The sequence below is a fragment of the Aricia agestis genome, chromosome 7 (genome assembly GCF_905147365.1).
Source record: "Aricia agestis chromosome 7, ilAriAges1.1, whole genome shotgun sequence".
Classification (NCBI taxonomy): domain Eukaryota; kingdom Metazoa; phylum Arthropoda; class Insecta; order Lepidoptera; family Lycaenidae; genus Aricia; species Aricia agestis.
In genome coordinates this window covers 5,944,342-5,965,524 of record NC_056412.1, presented here as the reverse complement: position 1 = coordinate 5,965,524, position 21,183 = coordinate 5,944,342, and the positions used below count along the sequence as shown (strand labels likewise).

Here is a 21,183-nt window from a genome sequence, read left to right as displayed (position 1 = left end):
TTGGAAGAGTCTCTCTCGCAAACTATTCAGGTTTTAAAAAAATGACAGTAGAAACCTTAATATGATTTTTGAAGACCTATCCATAGATACCCCACACGCATAGGTTAGATGAATTTTTTTTTGTTTCAGTTGTATCTATGGGGATCCCTAAAATTTTCAATAATTTTTCCAATTTTGTATCAAAATCTTAAAGCGGTTCATAGACTACATCTACTTACCAAGTTTCAATAGTATAGCTCTTATAGTTTCGGAGAAAAGTGGCTGTGACATACGGACGTACAGACAGACAGACAGACAGACAGACAGACAGACATGACGAATCTATAAGGGTTCCGTTTTTGCCATTTGGCTACGGAACCCCTTAAAAAAAGTACGTGTAATATCTATAGCTGTCTCCCTTACCTCAAGCCTATACCGCAGAACGCGATAGAGACAACTGCAGAAAATCCAGAAAATCAACGATTCGTTATCCCCTGATTCCTTCTCCAAAACTTAACCGATTTAAGTACTTTTTTCACTAAAGATTAAAGAAAGGCTTGAGCTGTGTTCCTATGTTTTGCTTTTTTTTGTATAATCTAGCCAAATCTGTTTTCTGGACGTTTGAACACAGCGGAAAATCTGGCCATTTTTTTGGGTTTTTGAACGTTCATATCTTATTTAATAATTAAATTATGAAAAAAAAAGAAAACAAAGGGACATTGTATTAGTAGCCGTAGATATTCAGGAAAAAAATTATAACTTTACTAGCATTATCCAGGGAGGAAACAGGGGACAACGTTTGTATGGAAAAAATCGCGGTGTGGACTCCTCTTAAATATAGTTTGTACGAGCAAAAACACCAAGTCAGATTCTAGCCTGTAATCTGTACAACTAAACACCAAATAAAAGTTAGACCATAAAAGAAAAACTAAACGTTCATAATATATCCTAAATATTCTAATATTAAATCACCCATCTTCTTGGTATCAAAGGATATGGTCATATTTGATGATAATCTTAGGAACTAATACAAAAGGTAATACACTTGGTAAGGTCATCGGTCAAGATTTTGATTGACAATAATTATTATCTTATATCTTTAAACGAGCAACTCTTGTATATATATATATATATATATATATATATATATATATATATATATATATATATATATATATATACTAGCGGCCCGCCCCGGCTTCGCACGGGTGGACATTGATTTTTAAATTTTTTTTTTCAACCTTTATTTCTTACTCAATCTTTATGTTAAGCAGAACATAGAAATGGTTTACACTAAACGAAATGAATTAATGAATTAATGAAGAAATCGTAATATTTTATTTTCGCCATAACCAAACGTCCAATTTTAATCATTCAAAGACCAAATATTATCTACATTAACTGTACTTAGTAATGAAATAATTTATTTTGATAAGAATTAATGCCACGAGTAAAATAAAGGCATTTAAATGTAGTCCAAAAAAATTTCAAGATTTTTTAATAAAGAAATGGTTATTGCGCCTCACTCAACATAGATAGGTATAGTGTGTCGTGGACTTTTTTGTAGATATTTAAAAGATCTACAATTGCTTAGAACATTTTATGGTTCTATCTTTTATAGTTTAGGCAGCGTACGCGAAAAAAGTAACATTTCTGGTTGATTTTTTACACCTTGCGTCCGAAAATCCCAAATATCTTACGTAACCCTATTTTTTTCCAACCTATTTTTTTCCAAAATAAAATTTAGCCTATGTTCAGCAGAATTAATGTAGGATTCCAATGGTAAAAGAATCTTTCAAATCGGTCCAGTAGTTTCGGAGCCTATTCAAGACAAACAAACAATCAAATCTTTCCTCTTTATAATAGTAGTGTATATATATATATATATATATATACCGAGCTTTGCTTATTATATATATATATATATATATATATATATATATATATATATATATATATATATATATATATATATATATATATATATATATATATATATATATATATATATATATATATATATATATATATATATGTGGGATGAGGCTCAATCCAATGCAAAAACGTTTTAAATTCTCACTAACTTTATTTTTCTATAACAATCCAACAAAACATCTCATTCATCTTGCTTTTACCCCTGACAACTCTACTCACATCTGACAAGTGTCACCTCTGCCAAATCATCACCTATCCGGGCTGCTGTACATAGACTATAGAATACAAATTAAAAAGTTAATACTAAATTAATAATTATCCCACACGGTCATCCTGCTATTCATCTGCCTCAGATGAATCATCTTCCTGTGCGACCCAGGGCTTCATGAAATCAGATAAAGAAGTTGTATTAAACGGACCTTCGCCATTGCCAACCTTTCTTACAGAATAGCGATCGTTTTTGTTACCTTTAATAATCTCGTAAGGTCCTAAGTATTTGGGTAATAGTTTACTTCCTTGGGTTCTCTTTATCGCGACTAAGTAGCTTGGTTTATAAACGTTGGCTTTCTTTCGCTTCTTATTATATGATTTCACATTCTCTTCCTGTATTTTTCTTATAGATTCTTTGGTTTTCTGTCTAAGTACTTGTCTTTTTTCGTTGAAAATTTCTATCTCTTCTTCATCTATCAACTTTTGGAGTTCTATATCTTTATCCTTCATTTTGGTACCAAAAGGTAACTCAAACGGCGTCGTTTTAATGGCTTTTTGGTATGTTCCATTTAGACATCTTTGAACGTTAGAGACATGGCGATACCACTTATTAGGGTCATCAGCACTTAGTTTGCTTAATACAGCTATAATGATTTGGCGTATGCGCTCTACTTGTCCATTGCCTCTTGGCTTTCCGGTAGTTATCGTATAAAGTGCAATATTCTCATTGTTACCTTCTTCATCCTTATTTTCCGCTTCATCTTTAGATTCTTTCTCTGGGCCGTCTTCTGCTTCTTGATTTTCGTTATCCTGCTGTTCTGTATTATCACCACCATCTTCTTCATCACTGGAAACTTCTAAACCGTTCTTGTTGTCTTTTTCTTTGTCTTCTTCATTTTTATCGTCTTGTTCTTCAGGTTTGTCATCTTTCATGACGTCAATGTCGAATAGATTTTCCGTTTCTGTTTCACCGTCATTATCATCCTCCATTTCGTTGATATCTTTCTGTTTCTTTTTATCTTTACCATCCGATCCATCGTCTGTCCCTTTCTCTTGTTCTTTTGCACCCATCTCTTTTCCTCCAGTGCTCTCAACTGTACCTCGTTCTTCCTTATCTTTTTTATTCTGCTCTCCAAGGTCCTCTTCATCTTCGGAACCCCGTTTTTGCTGGCCCAGTTTCTCAGCAGCGTTGTCTGTTTCACCCATTTGCTTATCAGCATCGTCTTTGTCATTTTCTTCTACTAAAAGCGTAAGGTGACTAATCTTTTCCATAAAAATTCCTTCTGAAGTAAAACAAACTTTAAAGTCGTGTAAAATGGGATTACCTATTATGATATTAACTGGTATCTCATTGTCTTGGACTACGTGAAACTTGATATCTGCGTAACATTGATCAATCTGAACATTAGCTACAAACATACCTTCTGTATAAACTTCGTTCTTTGCTATACCAGCTATGCACGTTGTTTTATTTTTGTAGTCTTTTACATTTTCTTTAATTTTCTCGAATTGCGATTTCGTAATAAGGTTAATGTCACTTCCGGTGTCAATCAGAGCTAAAGCGTCTTGGCCGTTAATCTTTATCTTCTTGTAAGGAACTTTCTCGTCATCGTTTTTACTTTGAATGTTTAGTGTCTTCGCCGGTTTGGAACATTCAGTAGCTTTATGTCCAAAGTCATTGCATTTAAAACACTTGACTCCTTTTGAGCAGTTGGATGAGACATGATCTACGTCTCCGCAGTTGTAGCATCTATGGATGCGATTCTTCTTTCCAAATGATGTGTTTCTAGATGGTTGGACATCACTAGTAAAGTTTGCAGGCTTATTAGAAATCTTCTTTTTGAACTCGCTGTAGATTTCCAACTTTTTGCGAAATTCTTTGATATCCGAGGCGCCATATAAAATAACTTTATTTGCATCCAGGTCACGAATACCATCTATCACATACTCAATTAGAGCAGCATCTTCGACCTTGCCGTGAAGCGCCAACTCTTTCATAGACAAGAAGTACTGCTGATATGTCTCGTCATTTTTCATCTTACGAGAAGCAAGCTTTTTATGTACTACTGCACTATTGATCTTTGGTCCAAACTCTTCTTTAAGTGCCTTCTTAAGACTGGAATAATCTTTAACTCTTCCCAAAGAACGTAAAAACAACTTTGCTGTTCCATCTAACAGTCGCTTCGCATAGATCAATTTTTCGACTTTTGTCCATTTCATAATCTGCGCAGTATCTTCAAACTCATCAATAAAAGTCTCAATAGGATAGGTGTCATCTCCGGTAAAAATAGTCATAGACTTTTCTAAATCCTTGAACGAAATCGTTACCTCACATTCTATTTCTTCTTCGTCTTCGGTTTCGTGTTTATCGTCTTTTTTCGGCGGCATTGTTACAGTAAAGCTAGAACTCTTCAAACTAGAATCTCTCTTTAAATTGCTTCTTCTTCTGGTAGTCGTGCAAAATGATGGCTTATCTGGGGTCATTTAGTCTATCGTCTTCAAGAATAAATCTTTAATCCAAATTCCCAAAAGCTACCATTTTAATAGAATTCTGTATCTAACTTAATCCGTCTTGCGTCTTCCGTTTCACATCAGATTTTACTCCATCCCGGACGAGCCCCCAAAAAGATGTGGGATGAGGCTCAATCCAATGCAAAAACGTTTTAAATTCTCACTAACTTTATTTTTCTATAACAATCCAACAAAACATCTCATTCATCTTGCTTTTACCCCTGACAACTCTACTCACATCTGACAAGTGTCACCTCTGCCAAATCATCACCTATCCGGGCTGCTGTACATAGACAATAGAATACAAATTAAAAAGTTGATACTAAATTAATAATTATCCCACATATATATTTTTTTTTTTTTTTTTTTATTAAATAAGGGGGCAAACGAGCAAACGGGTCACCTGATGGAAAGCAACTTCCGTCGCCCATGGACACTCGCAGCATCAGAAGAGCTGCATGTGCGTTGCCGGCCTTTTAAGAGGGAATAGGGTAATAGGGGAGGGTAGGGAAGGGAAGGGAATAGGGGAGGGTAGGAAAGGGAATAGGGTAGGGGATTGGGCCTCCGGTAAACTCACTCACTCGGCGAAACACAGCGCAAGCGCTGCTTCACGCCGGTTTTCTGTGAGAACGTGGTATTTATCCGGTCGAGCCGGCCCATTCGTGCCGAAGCATGGCTCTCCCACGTATATATATATATATATATATATATATATATATATATATATATATATATATATATATATATATATATATATATATATATATATATATATATATATATATAATAAGCAAAGCTCGGTCAAATAGCTAGTAATTTATAATGTGCAGTCAAATGTGCAGACGTGCGAATATTATACATCACGAATCGCTTATTTGTTATTCTATTTTCAAGGTTACGACTTTTTACTCAAAATTTGCATTAACGTTTACTTGAGAATTATATGACGTGATGAGAATGCGACAAAAAGCTGGCATTCAAATTGTTTGCTAAAGTACACGTCAAGAACATAATAACACAAACATAAATAAGTAGTACTGTATGTAAGTTATTGGAGGGTAGATTTAGAATAATAAAGCCTGCAACTTTAGCAAAAACCATTATCGGAGAGTCTAAAGTATTTTGCAATATTATGATCATTTCTTTGAAGTATCCCAGACTCGTAAATGTACGGATCAAATTACAAGAAAAAGTCACATTATTGGAAAGTTTAGTGCGATTTTGTCAAGTTTTCTCTTAACAATTTGAATTAACAAAAACTTTAATGAAAATATAATGTAGTATTGTATAAAACTTTCAAATTCAATTACAAGGACAATCATTATGAAAGAAAATACAGTTGAAATGTAGAAATCATGATATTCCGAAACATTATTCAAATTTCAAATCTATAGACGGTGATTCCATTAACATAAGAAAACTTATTTCAGTTACAGTAACATAATTTTAATATCAAAGATAAAATTCAAGGGATAAAGAAAATAGTCTATTAAATTATATCGGCGATATTAAGAGGATACACCAAGGGCGAGAGAAATTGAAAATAGGTATTTGAAAATGTATTGCTGTCTCACTAATCTCAAGTCTCCCACCGCAGAGCGCAATAGAGACAATACGACAAAAGTTCTAATAAAAGAACAGAAAATCTTCGATTCGTTGTCCGCTGATTCCTTCTCCAAAACTTAACCGATTTAAGTACTTTTTTCATTAAGAATTAAAGCAAGGCTTGAGCTGTGTTCCTATGTTTTATTTTTTTTTGTATATTTGAGCCAGTTTTGTTTTCTGGGTATTTGAACACAGAGGAAAATCTGGCCATTTTTTTGGGTTTTTGGACGTTCTTATCTTTTTTAATAATAAAATTATGAAAATAAAAGAAAACATAGGGACATGCTAATAGTGGCCATAGATATTCAGGAAAAAAATCATAACTCTACGGGCATTATCCAGGGAGGAAACAGGGGACAACGTTTGTATGGAAAAACGGCGGTGTGGACTCCTCTTAAGCATATACGGAGTCACAAATCCAGTCCAACATCCCGAATAAAATTTTTCAGGTAGTTATGTAGTCTTCTGTTTATATTTTATACTGCGGCCAGTGGATAGGGCTGTTCCATTAAATATTGCTTTTAGATTTCACGGGAATGATACGATCTAAGTAATATAATTTCGGTCTCGTATTTTTATTTTATATGCCAAGGCTACAAATCTTTGTTTACAAAAACGAAGGCGTCAAATCTAATTGTCTGATCAATCATTTCGGTTTTAATTTGTTTAGCGCGTGGTTGAGCTCGCTCATTACCGTACCGAGGTCAAAGGTCGAATGTGATACGTGACTCAGACGTGTGACAGACTACAAATTATACACGCAGCCTCAAAAGTGCCGGAGATTATAAAATTATACCCCACACACGACAATTATGTTTGATATCGCCGATGAGTTCAGAGGACAGAGGTCAGTTACGGGATTAGATAATCACTACGGAATTTTTTCAACAAAGCTTTAAAATTCGGTCCACGGACCACGACACAGGGCGCATTGCGGAAAATATGAATAATTAATGTAACTGCATATAAAAATATGTAACTGCAATGAAATTGCTCTAATAAAATATTTTCAGAACAACGTTTTCGGATAATATTTCATGAACATTTAATTTAAGCTCTTTTATTACTGAAAATTTATAAATACCTATAATATAATTTATCAAGAAGTTTATATTTCGTTTAAATTGACCTGTAACTCCAATATGCTTAGAACGAAACCGTAATTTTATACATTTGGAAATACGGGATCAAGGATGTAACAAATTACAACGAATTCCGGATAAGTCCGGAAATCCTGAATGGTTTACAACCCTAACTCTAGATAAGCGCGGTATAAAGCGATTGTTATACAAATAGGCATTTTTTAGGCTCACCAACCTTACTTTAGATCTACTTGTATCCCATCCCTTTTGTTCTGTTGTGTATTAACTCATATCAACCTATTTTAATGACTGTATTAAAACTAAATAAATGGTATTGTTTCGACCGCTATCATGCTTAATTTCATTACTTTGGAAAATACCAACAAAATATGTACAATAATATTATGTACATATTTTTATAATTTTCAAAGTCATCAACGGAAAACAATAATTTGTGTGCATTTCGTAAAAGAAGCTATAGCTGAAGTCAGCGATGATTTTGCTTAATGACTTTTCCTTGTATAACTGACATGTGTATAAAAATAATGTAATTAATCGCCGATCTGTCGTTAATTAATGATGATCTTGACGATTCAAAGATTATAAAATATGTGAAATGGGTACAGATTTTGTTATATCATAATATTAATACGCGAACGAAAAACTTTGTAACCCTTTTTACGAAAAATGGGGAAACGTAGGTGCATGAAATTTCGCACAGCTATAGTTTATATGGTGAAGGAGTGTATCGAACTAATATTATTTTGAAATTATGCTTTTATCATACATTTTCTTAACAAATAAAACATCAAACACACTACAACACACACACATGAGAAATGACAGATTTTTGAGTCACAAGCTTATACATACGAATTATACAATTAATGACAAATTGAAAATGGATTATAGTTTTTTTTATTGAATCTAAGATACTATTAAACAATGCTTACACGGCCAGTCTGAGATCAGCTAAGTCCCAGAGACAAGAGTTGAAAAAAAAAGATAAAGTCAATATTTTTTACAAAATATATGTAGTAGTCCTAATGTCGTTGAAACTAAGGTCGAATTTCGACCATTGGGCGATCTCTAGTCTTTATTAATTTACATTGACATTCAGCCTAGCCTGCTTAAGACACCTGCCCACTTTGTATCGTGTTTGCACATTAAGGGCCAATTCACATTATACGTGGGAGAGCCATGCTTCAGCACGAATGGGCCGGCTCGACCGGAGAAATACCACGTTCTCACAGAAAACCGGCGTGAAACAGCACTTGCGCTGTGTTTCGCCGAGTGAGTGAGTTTACCGGAGGCCCAATTCCCTTCCCTATCCTCCCCTATTCCCTTCCCTTCCCATCCCTACCCTCCCCTATTACCCTATTCCCTCTTAAAAGGCCGGCAACGCACCTGCAGCTCTTCTGATGCTGCGAGTTTCCATGGGCGACGGAAGTTGCTTTCCATCAGGTGACCCGTTTGCTCCCTTCTCTCATAAAAAAAATTAATAATATTAAAAAAAAAACATTGCACAAGTAAATCTTACTTAAAATTTATAATGCTTAATATTATGACTATTTTTTTAATTACGATTAAGATTTTAATAAAAGTAAGTATTTGTGAAGGATTTATAAATAAAAGCGTAAGCCCTAACACTAAAATCACAGAATAGATAATACAACTAAAATATACGAGGCGCATTAATTGCTCGCACATTGTCCCGACACAAAATAGGGATACACAGACGAGTAAAATGTCAACAGATATGAATAGATACCGCGATCCGCAACCCCTCATGAATAATGTATCTGTAATACGACATTTAGACGAGCTCTACAGTTATAAGAGCCGTCGAACTCTAATTATAGACGAAACCACGAAATGCGATACGACGAAAGCGATATTTGGTTACGGAAAACATGTAAATTAAAGGATCTTCAGCTTTAGCGGGATTGTATTGTGTGGCATATTCCTTTTCCTGATTTCACGATTTGCTTGCGATATCCCTGTCGACAGCCGCGGTGAATCCATTTAAGATATGCAAATTGTACGAATCAGTGATAACTATAGTACCAATTATAATGTTTTGTATACGTAATGAAACTTGCTTCTGTAAATCAGTAATGATTATTCAATTTGTAGATTATACTCCATATCTATATGCCCATAAGCCCTTCGTCGTCCAGCGGTTTTTTTTTTATTATAAAATTGTGGCCGTCTATGGACTGTTCGTCTATATCCTTTTTTTGTTATTTTATTATTTAGATTTTTCGCACCAAGGATAATTGAAATAATATTCATAATAACGGCATTTTTTGAAATATATTTAAATGTTATGTTACCTACATTAAAAAATGTCGTCCAGCGGTTTAAAGCTTGGCTATCCTTGGTTGTGGGTTTGCTTTAAGCATTGAAATAAAAAAATAATGTTGGCAGGATGAATCACTTTTTGAACTGCGGGGCTAAAATGGTCGCTTAGTTGAATCATACAATGAATCATTTACGATTCATTTTGAAACTTCTCTTAACGTGCAATTCATTTAATGATTCGTACTAAGCAATTCATTTGTTTGATATTTTTCTATGAAAAGTCGTAAAAATGGTCCAATAAATCCGAATTGTTTTTCTGTCAAATAGCAGAATCATCAAATGTTACTATAAACGTCATCTTTGATCTTAGAACTATTCTTATGTCGTAATACATTATAAAAATTGTTTATCTAAAGAAATTTAAAATTACAAAGTCGGATTCACAACTTTGAAGTTTGTATACAAACATGACTAAAGTAAAAAATGTTGCCAGCATATAGCATGGCTTCATAACGTTATCGATTACTAGAAAAATTACCGTTATGTACCGTTATTTTTATAAGGGTAGCTTAACGATATTTTTAACGATATCTAGTAGGTAACATAACATTTAAATATAGTTTAAAAAATGCCGTTATTATTACCGGTAAAAATATCGTTATTATCTGATATGCGACGTTGCCAGTTTGACGCGACACATTTCGTTAATATTCATACAAGTCTGTGGGTAACATTTTTAGATACCTATGTCCTTTAGGTATAAAAATAACGTTATTAATACTGATATTTTTAACGGTAATTTTTGGTATGCAATGATGCCAGTTCGACGCGACACCTTCCGTTCATGTTAGTAGACGCACGAAATTTCACTCAAAGCCCAACTTCGAGCACCAAAGTTTTTGCGCAAGATTTGTGCTTACCTACTTTTTAGGGTTCCGTAGTCAACAAGGAACCCTTACAGTTTCGGTCTGTCAGGCCGTCTGTCTGTCTGTATTAAATTTTACTGTGCCAGATGCGGACATCTATACTTACCGTCTTGTACCGCGTTTGAAATTACGCGCCATTCCACGCGAACACGGACATGTCATACTTGTTCTTATTTACAGCGAACACTGCACAGTGCACGCGGGTGTGCTCGTACAATTTATTTACGCGCAAGATTGTTGATTAATTTAATTATTCAGTGAAGCAAACGGCAAAACAAGCAAGCAAGCAAGCAAACGGGTCACGGCTCACGGAGCCGTGACCCGTTTGCTCGTTTGCCCCCTTATTTCATAAAAAAAATTCGACATGACGCATATTTTAGGGTTCCGTAGTCAACAAGGAACCCTTAGGGTGAGGCCAAACGAGCGTAATTTTGTGAGTCGTGAGTTACCTGATGGAAAGCAACTACCGTCGCCCATGGACACTCGCAACATCAGAAGAGCTGCAGGTGCGTTGCCGGCCTTTTAAGAGGGAATACGCTCTCTTCTTGAAGGTTTGCAGGTCATATAAGTCCGGAAATACTTCTGGTGACAGTTCGTTCCAGAGTTTTACAGTGCGCGGCAGAAAGTTACGCGAAAAATGCACGGTGGAAGACTGCCACTCATCAAGGTGATGAGGATGGTAAGTATATTTTTCGCGTGAGGCGATGGCGAAAAGTTGCAGGAGGTATGATTCCGAACAATTCCTCAGAGTACTCCCCGTGATACAACTGATAGAGGATGCAGAGTGAAGCTACATATAGCCCGCCTTAAATATTTAATTTATTTTGTTTTTAGTATTTAGTATTATAGCGGCAATAGAAATACATAATGTCAGAAAAACAGATGGATGAGCGCATTGGTAGCTCAAGCCGGGCGGGAGTCGCGGGTTCGAATCCCGCCGACGGAATAAAAAAAAACATTTTTTTTTAGTATCTATATTTATAAATAATATAGATATTTTAAAAGAGCCAAAAACTAAAAGAGTTAAGAAAGCTTTAATAAATGTCATTTCCGATTAAAATTAATCAGCGACATCTTTGGGAAAATTTTGCAGTTTGTGAACGTGTTGTAAAAATAGTCTACTAGATGGTGCATTTATTTATTGCATTTTTTATTTGTTAGGCTAATTTGATACACTCAACGTCATCTATCGTTCAGATGAGAACTAAAAACTGCAGACAGGCTTTTTTTTTATGGGATTCAAGAGTCTTATGTATAATTGGTCTGTGGTGTGATGGTAGTGATGATGATGATGATGAATGTAATTTACATAGTAGCATAATAATATGCTTTCTTTATAAAACAACGCCGGAACCCCCAAACTTTTATCTATAAGGAATCCGGAGTTCTCTTAGTATCTTCTGAACCATAGCATTCCTTGGTGCAAAATCTTACTTTTTGGTAGCATATGCTTAGGATACTTCTCTTTAAATCAAAATCACCATAATTATTATGTTTCCATATAATTAATAATTTCAAGTATCGGTTAAATTTTTATATTGTTATAAGGGCATAAATGCCCTTGCGGCAGTAACGTTACGAAAATATAACGATATTTGAAGATTATGGTGAAATTATTAAACAACATTTTGTTTTTAGTTATAAAATGATTTTAATGAACAAATATACAATAAATGTATAGTTTAATACATAAAATATAACAATTATATCAAATATTTCGTGGATCATTCATAAAATCATAAATAAATGTAGAAAAAAACCGGTCATGTTCGTTTTTATGTTTTTCAGAATGGCAATACAGTTTCAATTATGAATCTGCTAATGAATTGAATTACCATTGAGGTAGGACGTTATTTTACAAAATTAGATGAACCACGTCGCTGAATTAGATGAACCATGTCGCTGAATTGATTGAGAGGAATTGCTAAAAGTTACCATTTTAGCCCCGCTGACAAGATGAATATTAAGTATGATACCTGTCTGATAAGGTTGTCAAAAACACCTGTTTTGATGGTTTATTGCTCACATACTTGGGCATTTTAAAATGATTTTCTTCGTAATTTGTATTGGTTTACGGCTCCAGACGACATCGGTGTTGGAGTTATGAAGGAAATTAATTAGTTCAGAAGGAATTTTGTAAAAAATAATAACTCTGAATAAATTGATTTGATTGAATATTTAAGCCAAATGATGGCCGTAATGGAAGCTTCGGTTAAACACTATACTCATTTAATTAAGAGTTAAAAGGGGCTTGAATTATAAATCTTACAGAACAGTGATCTCCGCTTACTTGGATCCTTATTCGTAGTCACGCGTACGTTGATGATATTATTATTCGGAGACATGCATTCGCTAGCGAACGACTCACGAGAGTACTCCATGCATTATTAAAATATAAAGTAGATTAAAGCGAACAATTTCAGTTCTTTATTCTTATTGCTAGCTAATTTTTAGTTTTGTCAAGAAAAGATAAAATTTGTATACGTTAAGAAAAACTTTTTGTGATATGGGGCAAGGAAATTGCACACGAAAGTCATCACATCTTTTGGCTTTAGGTTAGGTTATTACTGCTATATTGTAAATTGTATAAAATAAATAAATTTATTTACTTACCAATTCAGTTTTTTAAGCTGCTTTCTTCGTTATCATTGCCAGCAGTACCTAAACAGTAAATATATATTGGTCAATTAAATTAAACAAATAACCGGCGTCAAAAACTTGTATGGCTTTACTTTTTTAAACTTACCATAAGACTTAGTAATATAATATACTAGCTGTCCCGGCAAACGTTGTTTTGCCATATATAATTTTTGGCATGAAAAATAGACGTTGGCCGATTCTCAGACCTGCTCAATATGCTCACAAAATTTCATGAGAATCGGTCAAGCCGTTTCGGAGGAGTATGGCAACGAAAACTGTGACAGGAGAATTTTATATATTAGATAATTAAACGATGCATTAAAAGATCCTACTACATAATATTTATTACGTAGTACTACATAATATCCTACTACATAATATTTATTAACAATTATTTATATGCAAATAATATGTTCGATGTATACGGCAATCGAATTCGACGCGATGTTTGATCTAGATTTCAATGAGTATGTTTGCAAACAATCAAAACTTACTCCTTAATCACTTGGAAATCATCCTTAAATCACGCAATCGGGCCAAACTTCGAAATGAGATAATAGTAACGGTGATTCCTAACTCCTTACAACTTTGACTTTGTCGAAAAGTTACACCGAAGTTAAGTCCAATATCGCATGAAAATTAGTTTGCTTTGTGGGGCCAATTCTCATAACTCGAATCTTGGTTTCAAAATAGGCATAACACCCTGAAAATCGAATTTAGGCTGCCTGAATAGCTAGATAGTCTGAAGGCGAACGCACACTTCCCAAATAGCCAGACTAACTGAGAATCAAACTCGGGTTAGGTTAGACCAGCAATCGTTAAAGAGTTTAAAAATAGACCGAAATCGGCTATACTAGAATTGCACCCCTGCCACGCTTATGAAACTGTAGAACAAAGAGGGACAGTAAATTTTGCTCCTCCGTACCCTTGGATGAAGCTATATACCGAGGCTATGACAAAAATCGTGCATTGTTCTCGCAATTTTGACGGCATAAGTGCACCACTCTTTTCATCAAACTCCAGGCACTTTAAAATCGATGGGTACTTTTTTTTTAAAGCAATAAGTCCTGAACGAAGCGCGAATAATGGGTGCCTACAGCTACCAAGATCTTAAAATTCCGTACTTCATATTGTCACCTAGCTATTTGACCGAGATTTGCTCGGTATTCGATAAAACACGAATAAAATGACATTTTCTACAAAAGGTTCCTAGCTAGATAGATTTATCGCCCCCGAAACCATATACAAGAATTGCTCGTTTAAAGATATGAGATATTTATATATTTATTACACTGTGATAATATTATTATAATAATATTTTTAACCGTCTAGTAGCGGGCCCGATAGACATTGTCATGTCATGAGGTTTAAATTGTTAAAACTTTATTTGAAACAATCCTATTTAAAGGCGTTAAAGTTATCTTAAATGTTCTAATTTTCCAAAAAAGAATTAGCGAAATCGGATAAATACTTCTCAAGATTATCGCTATATAACTTGAATTGCGAAATTTATAATATTGAGGTGGTTTTAATTTTTATGCTAAGTACTCACATGCGGTTTTGCTCGATACTTTAACTCCAAATCGAGTAATAATTACTGTGTAGACCGCAAAACTCACAGCTCGAAGGCTCGCATCGAGCCGGCTCGATGGAATTAAATATATCGATTTAGAATAAAACTATCGAGCAATGCTGAATGTGTGGACGAAATCGCGAGCCGCGGGTTTTGCTCGACGTTATTGCTCGATAAAACCGTATATGAGTACTTAGCATTAGATGTAAAATTATAAATTTGTGACGTCATATTAGAGAGTGACAAATGTTACAAAATATGTGACCACCTGTGTTAAGGCCCAAGGGCCTCCCTCTTGTGGGTCTAAAAACATAAAAATCGTGTGCGGTGTAACGTATTTTATGGATGGTCCCTTACATTATTGTGATCTATTTATTTTGTGAGTACCGCAATTTGAGTTAAGAAATAAGTGATAACTCAATTATTATACTTAAAAGAAGCTTACCAGTGCTGTAGTACCTAGTCACGACGAAATCTTGGATATTATTGGTTTGGTTTAGCTTGTTACTGGTTTAATTAAAATAGATAAATAACAAAATATATTGAGTTAAACTAAGTATATAATATGTTGCTAAAATGTTAACGGGTAAAAGAGAAAAGTACATAATATAAAGCTTCATAAAGAAAGTTTGTCCATAGTAGAGGCTGTAGCTTTTCATGTCAAAACGCACGAATGAACGTACATTCTATTCATTCGTTCACGGCAAAAGATCAGTGAATGAACATCAATAAGTAATTGATTGCTTATCAAGCGTAGTTTTCCGTTCGTTTTGTAAATGCATGTTTCCAATTGAGGGTATTTACGCTAAAGATCCCGGATTTTATTTCATGTTACCAATTGAAAGCATTTTCGCTAAAGAACCGGTGGTAGCCGGTAGGTTAGCACGTGGACATTCTGAAAATATTTGTTTAAAATATAAAATAACCTACCACATTAAAAACGTAGGTTTCCGAGGGACGTTCCCAACTGTTAAAAACTGTTACATAAGAGCCTGTTTCATTTTCACCACTTAGTGATAAAGTGCCGGATAGGCTATCCACAACTTTTTTGATAGATTCTCCATACTCTATCTGTCAAGTTAAGTGGTGGATGTCAGGCACTTATCAGGAAGTGGTGAAACAGGCCCTTATAGTCGTAATACATTACGTGCTGAATAGTCACAATTTCATTTACAATATCTAAAGATTCCAACCATAATAATATACAAAGGCGTGTTAGCAGCAGCTGTGTAAAATGTATAACAATAAAGCACTTTAATTTTATCAGAGCTCATTTTCGCCTTAATTACAATAGGATTACGGAATATTTATTAAGCAATAGCGCGCGCCTGTGTTAGTTTATGTTCGTCGTAGTTCGTACTGCTTCTGGTTGTGAACCGGAGCACACATCTAATGGTAATATTGTTAGAACATTCACTACAGAACTAATTTAGAGAGTTTGAGAATATATTTTTTCAAATATGCAGCTGTTGCACTCAGAGTCTCAGAGAATATTAATTGCTTAACTGTAATTTAATATAAGTAGAGATTTTGACAGAAGCGCCTTACATTATCTGTCAAACTCTTCATTAAATTGACGTTTAAACATATCAATTAAAATGTCTCATATATTATCTGTCAAAATTGTTTAATCAAGTAATCTCTAATGTCTCTAAGTGCGGCCGTTATGGCTGGTTTACACGTATTAGGTAGATAAGTATTTAACTAAATTTTAAATAAATTTTAAGTTATTTATTGCATGTAAACACAAAATTTAGTAGCAAGTAGGAAGTTAAAATTTAGTTAAGTACTAAACAAGGAAATTAGAATTTTGACTATTTTCTGTAAGGTTGGCAGGCGGGGCTTGTCACTTGACACATTTCCGACAGGCACTTCAAATTAAGTTAAAATTTAGTTACTACTTATCTACTTAATACGTGTAAACCAGCCCTTAGTCATTAATTTAAGTATTATAGCATGAATCAATATAATTTCATACAATATGCGAAGCGAAGGTGTGTCTGTTTGTCTGTCGCTTCACACTTAAACCACTGAACCGATTTTTCTGAGTGTGGACATAGTTTAAGGCCGGGGAATGTATATATGATAGTTTTTATTGCGGAAAAATGTACAAATCCCACGCTATAATCGAACTTATGCGCACGAAGTGTGGGCAACATCTAGTGGTAATATAAAGACAGCTTTAATCACAAAATTGAGCGACAGATTATGTTATATGTTTATTAAATTGTACGATCCTGCGGTTCCGGTAGTTTATCATTTGGATATACACTAGCTGTTGCCCGCGACTACGTTCCATCAATACCCAAAAACAGCTGTGCAGTGTGCACATAATATTTCATTATTTTTGATTAAATTTTATTTATGCCTTTTAAAGCTTATTTAGACAACAACATACTTCTACACAACTTTACCCATAAACTATAATTTATTATATATATTTATATATATATATATATATATATAGTAATCGTTGGAGCCGACTCTATATATATATATATATATATATATATATATATATATATATATATATATAGCTAGGAATAATTTTTGGAAAATGTCTTTTTATTCGTGTTTTATCGATAATCGATAAACTGAAAAATATGACTCTTCCTGACATCTATGGGCGAATAATAATACTATTTTGTGACAAACTAATTGCTTTAACGACACAACAACAGCTAAAGCTATTCCAGCAGATGGCGTTGTTAAGTAACACGAAGCAATGAGTGTTTGCTATACCGAGCAAAGCTCGGTCATCCAGGTACTAAAGTACTAAAGCGTGTAAAACAGAATCGAAAAATGTAACTTGAGATGGTACCACCTCTTATTGAAACACGTAAGAGCAAGCGATTGTGCGATAAAGATGACTCTTAGAGCCATCTGTTATAAATTTTTGGAACTAACTTAATTTGAACAAATTTACGCATTTTCACACCCTTACAAGCCCTTTTTCCAGTTAAAAAGTAGCCTTTGTCCTTTCTCAGGCTTTAGACTATCTGTGTACATTACAATCGGTTTAGTAGTTTTGGCGTGAAAGCGAGACAAACAGACAGACAGACAGAGATACTTTCGCATTTATAATATTAGCATAGATATAATATATGTAAATTATAGAGTATTTTCATTGTTCACACGTAACCAGGAATTTCGTTGAGGTTGTCAGGAAAATTTATTGTGATAATGTCGTTATGGCGTACTATTTAGTGGTATTAAGCGGCTTCAAATAATTGTTTGTCATTTAAATTGACGCAAGTTAAGTGAAACTGTCAGTAATAATATTATATACATTGATATAAATTAATTTATCATTAATATTGTATTGTCGAAGTATACAAAGCTTTAGGTACGCGTTTGTGGGAATATATTGTACTAGATGTCCCGCGCGGCTTCAACCGCGTAAATTAGGAATTTTACAGAAACCGTACATTTTCCCATAAAAAATAGCTTATGTCTCTACTCCCTGCACTTGGTCTACTCTATATCTGTGCTTAATATTGCCATAAAAATTGCTCCAGGAGTTGGTAATTTCTTATATTTCCTCCGTTTTCCCCACGTTTTCCTGAGTTTCTTCGGTCGTATTAGTCTTAGCGTGATAATATTTAGCCTATAGTCTTACTCGATAAATGAGCTATCTAACACTGAAATAAGTTTTTAAATCGGACCTGTAGTTCCTGAGATTAACACGTTCAAGCAAACATACTCTTCAGGTTTAGGTAGGTATAGATTTTTTTTAATTATCGCTTGACAAACTCGAGTCTCGATCTAAAAGACTATGAAAAGTACCAATAACAGGGTCATTATAGGCTCATAAGTCATAACCATGGGACGATGCATGGTATAATATGGTAGTAATGATGATGATGATGATGAATGTAATTTGCATAGTAGCATATGCTTTCCGTTCTTAAAACAACGCCGAAACTCCCAAACTTGTATTTATAAAGAATCAGGAGTTCTCTCAGCACCTTCCAAACCACGGTATACCAAGTATACCTCGGTGCAAAATCTTACTTGTTGGTAGCATATGCTTAGAATACTTTTTACGAAACCGAAGTCACCATATGTTTCCCTATACGTTTTGAGGAGTTCCCTCGATTACTTATGGATCCTTCATCAGATCACCACTTTTGTGAATGTAATACCAAATTGGGATGATACCCTATATACCAAATGAAAAATTTTGAAAATCGGTTAACAAATGGCGGTGTAATCGTTGAACATAAAAAAACGAACATAACACCTCCCCCATTTTGAAAGTCGGTTAAAATTGTAGCCTATGTGTTATTCTGATGTATAAGCTATATTATTGTTAAGTTTCATTAAAATCCGTTCAGTAGTTTTTGCGTGAAAGAGTAACAAACATCCATACATCCACACATCCATACTCGTACATCTATACATCCAAACTAACTTTCACCTTTATAATATTAGTAGGAAAGATAGTAGGATTTCTGGTGCTTCCCTGCTTAGGTAGGTACCCTCGTCTGTCTGCTCCATAAAGTTAATATGCCTAGCGGAATAGAGCAACAATTTCGATCTGTCAAACGAAACCGAAATTGGTTTTCATCTGTGTGAAAAATGTGTGTACGTATACACTTACATAAGCATGATTGAACATGAATTCTATGAGATTAAATTGTCAACGTGCGGCACGTGCCGACTGGACGTCAAAAAAAAGAGTGCTGCAGTCATATTGTATCACACGTCTCTTTTTACCACGCATGACGCAGTGTTACTGATAGTGACATCTCGCTTGCTCAGGCCTTTGTTTCTTTATTCCGCTAGGTATATTAACTTTATGGTCTGCTCTCAACAAAATCTGAATGAGCACAGAGCTTCAAAAGAACACCATCTCACTTAAATTTTCTTCAAACTTTTGGCTTAATTTGTTAAGTAGCCTTTTAGTTTCGTATTACAAAGTAGTACATAAACTTTATGTATATTGGCATTTACTTAATTAATATTATTTCAGTGTAACCTACTCTGTATCTATATTCTATAATAAAATAAAAAATAATTCTTGTAAGAATTAATTCGGGAACGGCTGAACCGATTTTGTTCGTGGAAGTTCAGGGAAAATTTATATTAGGAGGAAAGTGATACAAAGTACACCAGAGGGCCTAGACAAGCAGCAAGCGATTATCGTAAACGCCAACGCCAACGCCACAAAACGTATGGGAGTTTACATTAGTATTCGCTAGCGAAGCGATGACTTACGTCAAATCGCATACATTTTGTTAGCGTTTATGCTAATCGCTTGCCACTTGTCTACTAGGGCAGGTCATCTAGTTTTTGAATAATAAAATGTGGATGTAATATTTTAAGCGGCAATTTGTAATATTTCAAAGCAAATTGTTTTAGTGGCACTCGTGAATCGTGTGTTACCCCACCGCATACAAACGGGCCCCGGGGAGACAGTGCTCACGAACAATAAAAATATACATAAAAATAAATTTGGTGCTTGGGAACCGCCCGTGATATGCATTATCCTGTCCACGAGCGCAATGTGTAGTTCTATTACAATAAAATACAAAATACCCAAGTTTCCCTTACCTTTAAATGTAACTATCCCGATAGCAAATATTGGTCGTCGGTCGTGGTCAATTGGGATTCACCATAATTATACTGGACAACGTTGTATAATATACAATATGCAGGGGCCACATTACCACCTTTTCTCTGTATGATTAACGTCAATCTATTGTTAGATTGTTATTTCTCTTATTCTTCTTATCTTCTTTATCGCTGTAATCTAATAATATATAAAAATAAGTCAGGTTTTCCTTCCTGACGCTATAACTCCAGAACGCACGAACCGATTTCCAGGAATTTGCATTCGTTGGAAAGGTCTCGGGCTCCGTGAGGTCTATAGAAAAGAAAATCAGAAAAAACTTCAAGAGAAAAGCAGGAAAACAGGGAAAATCATTTTATGGCAAAACAAAATTTGCCGGGACAGCTAGTAAGAAATAAAAATACTGCACATAACAGTAGGTGCAGTTCCTAACACCAGACACTCTAATATAATATATTAGTAAGTAGTAACTAAATGACGCCCGCAACTCCGTTGCGGCGAAATTCGGCTATCGCGCGGGAACCGTCATTTTTACCGGGATGAAATTTTAGTCTTTCCCGGGGCTCAATCATGTATCTCCATACCCAATTCGGTTCAGCGGATTAGGCATGAAAAGGTAAGAGATAGACAGACAGACACTTTACGCATTTTTTTTTAATGAAATAAGGGGGCAAAAGAGCAACGGTCACCTGATGGAAAGCAACTTCTGTCGCTCATGGACACATGCAACATCAGAAGAGTTACAGGTGCGTTGCCGGCCTTTTAAGAGGGAGGATTACAGGGTAGGGGAGGGAAGGGCAGGGAATTGGGCTTCCGATAAACTCACTCACTCGGCGAAACACA

The 21,183-nt window shown here is 34.7% G+C and overlaps 1 protein-coding gene across 2 annotated transcripts in view; it reads right to left on the bottom strand.

Moving 5' to 3' along the window:
* Window positions 1–21,183, bottom strand: part of LOC121728678 — a 173,286-nt gene that overhangs the window by 42,282 nt on the left and 109,821 nt on the right. For both annotated transcript variants that reach the window (XM_042116904.1, XM_042116903.1), the window contains one exon: window positions 13,166–13,213. The gene's annotated coding sequence lies outside the window, so the exon portion shown is untranslated. The remainder of the gene's footprint in view (window positions 1–13,165; window positions 13,214–21,183) is intronic.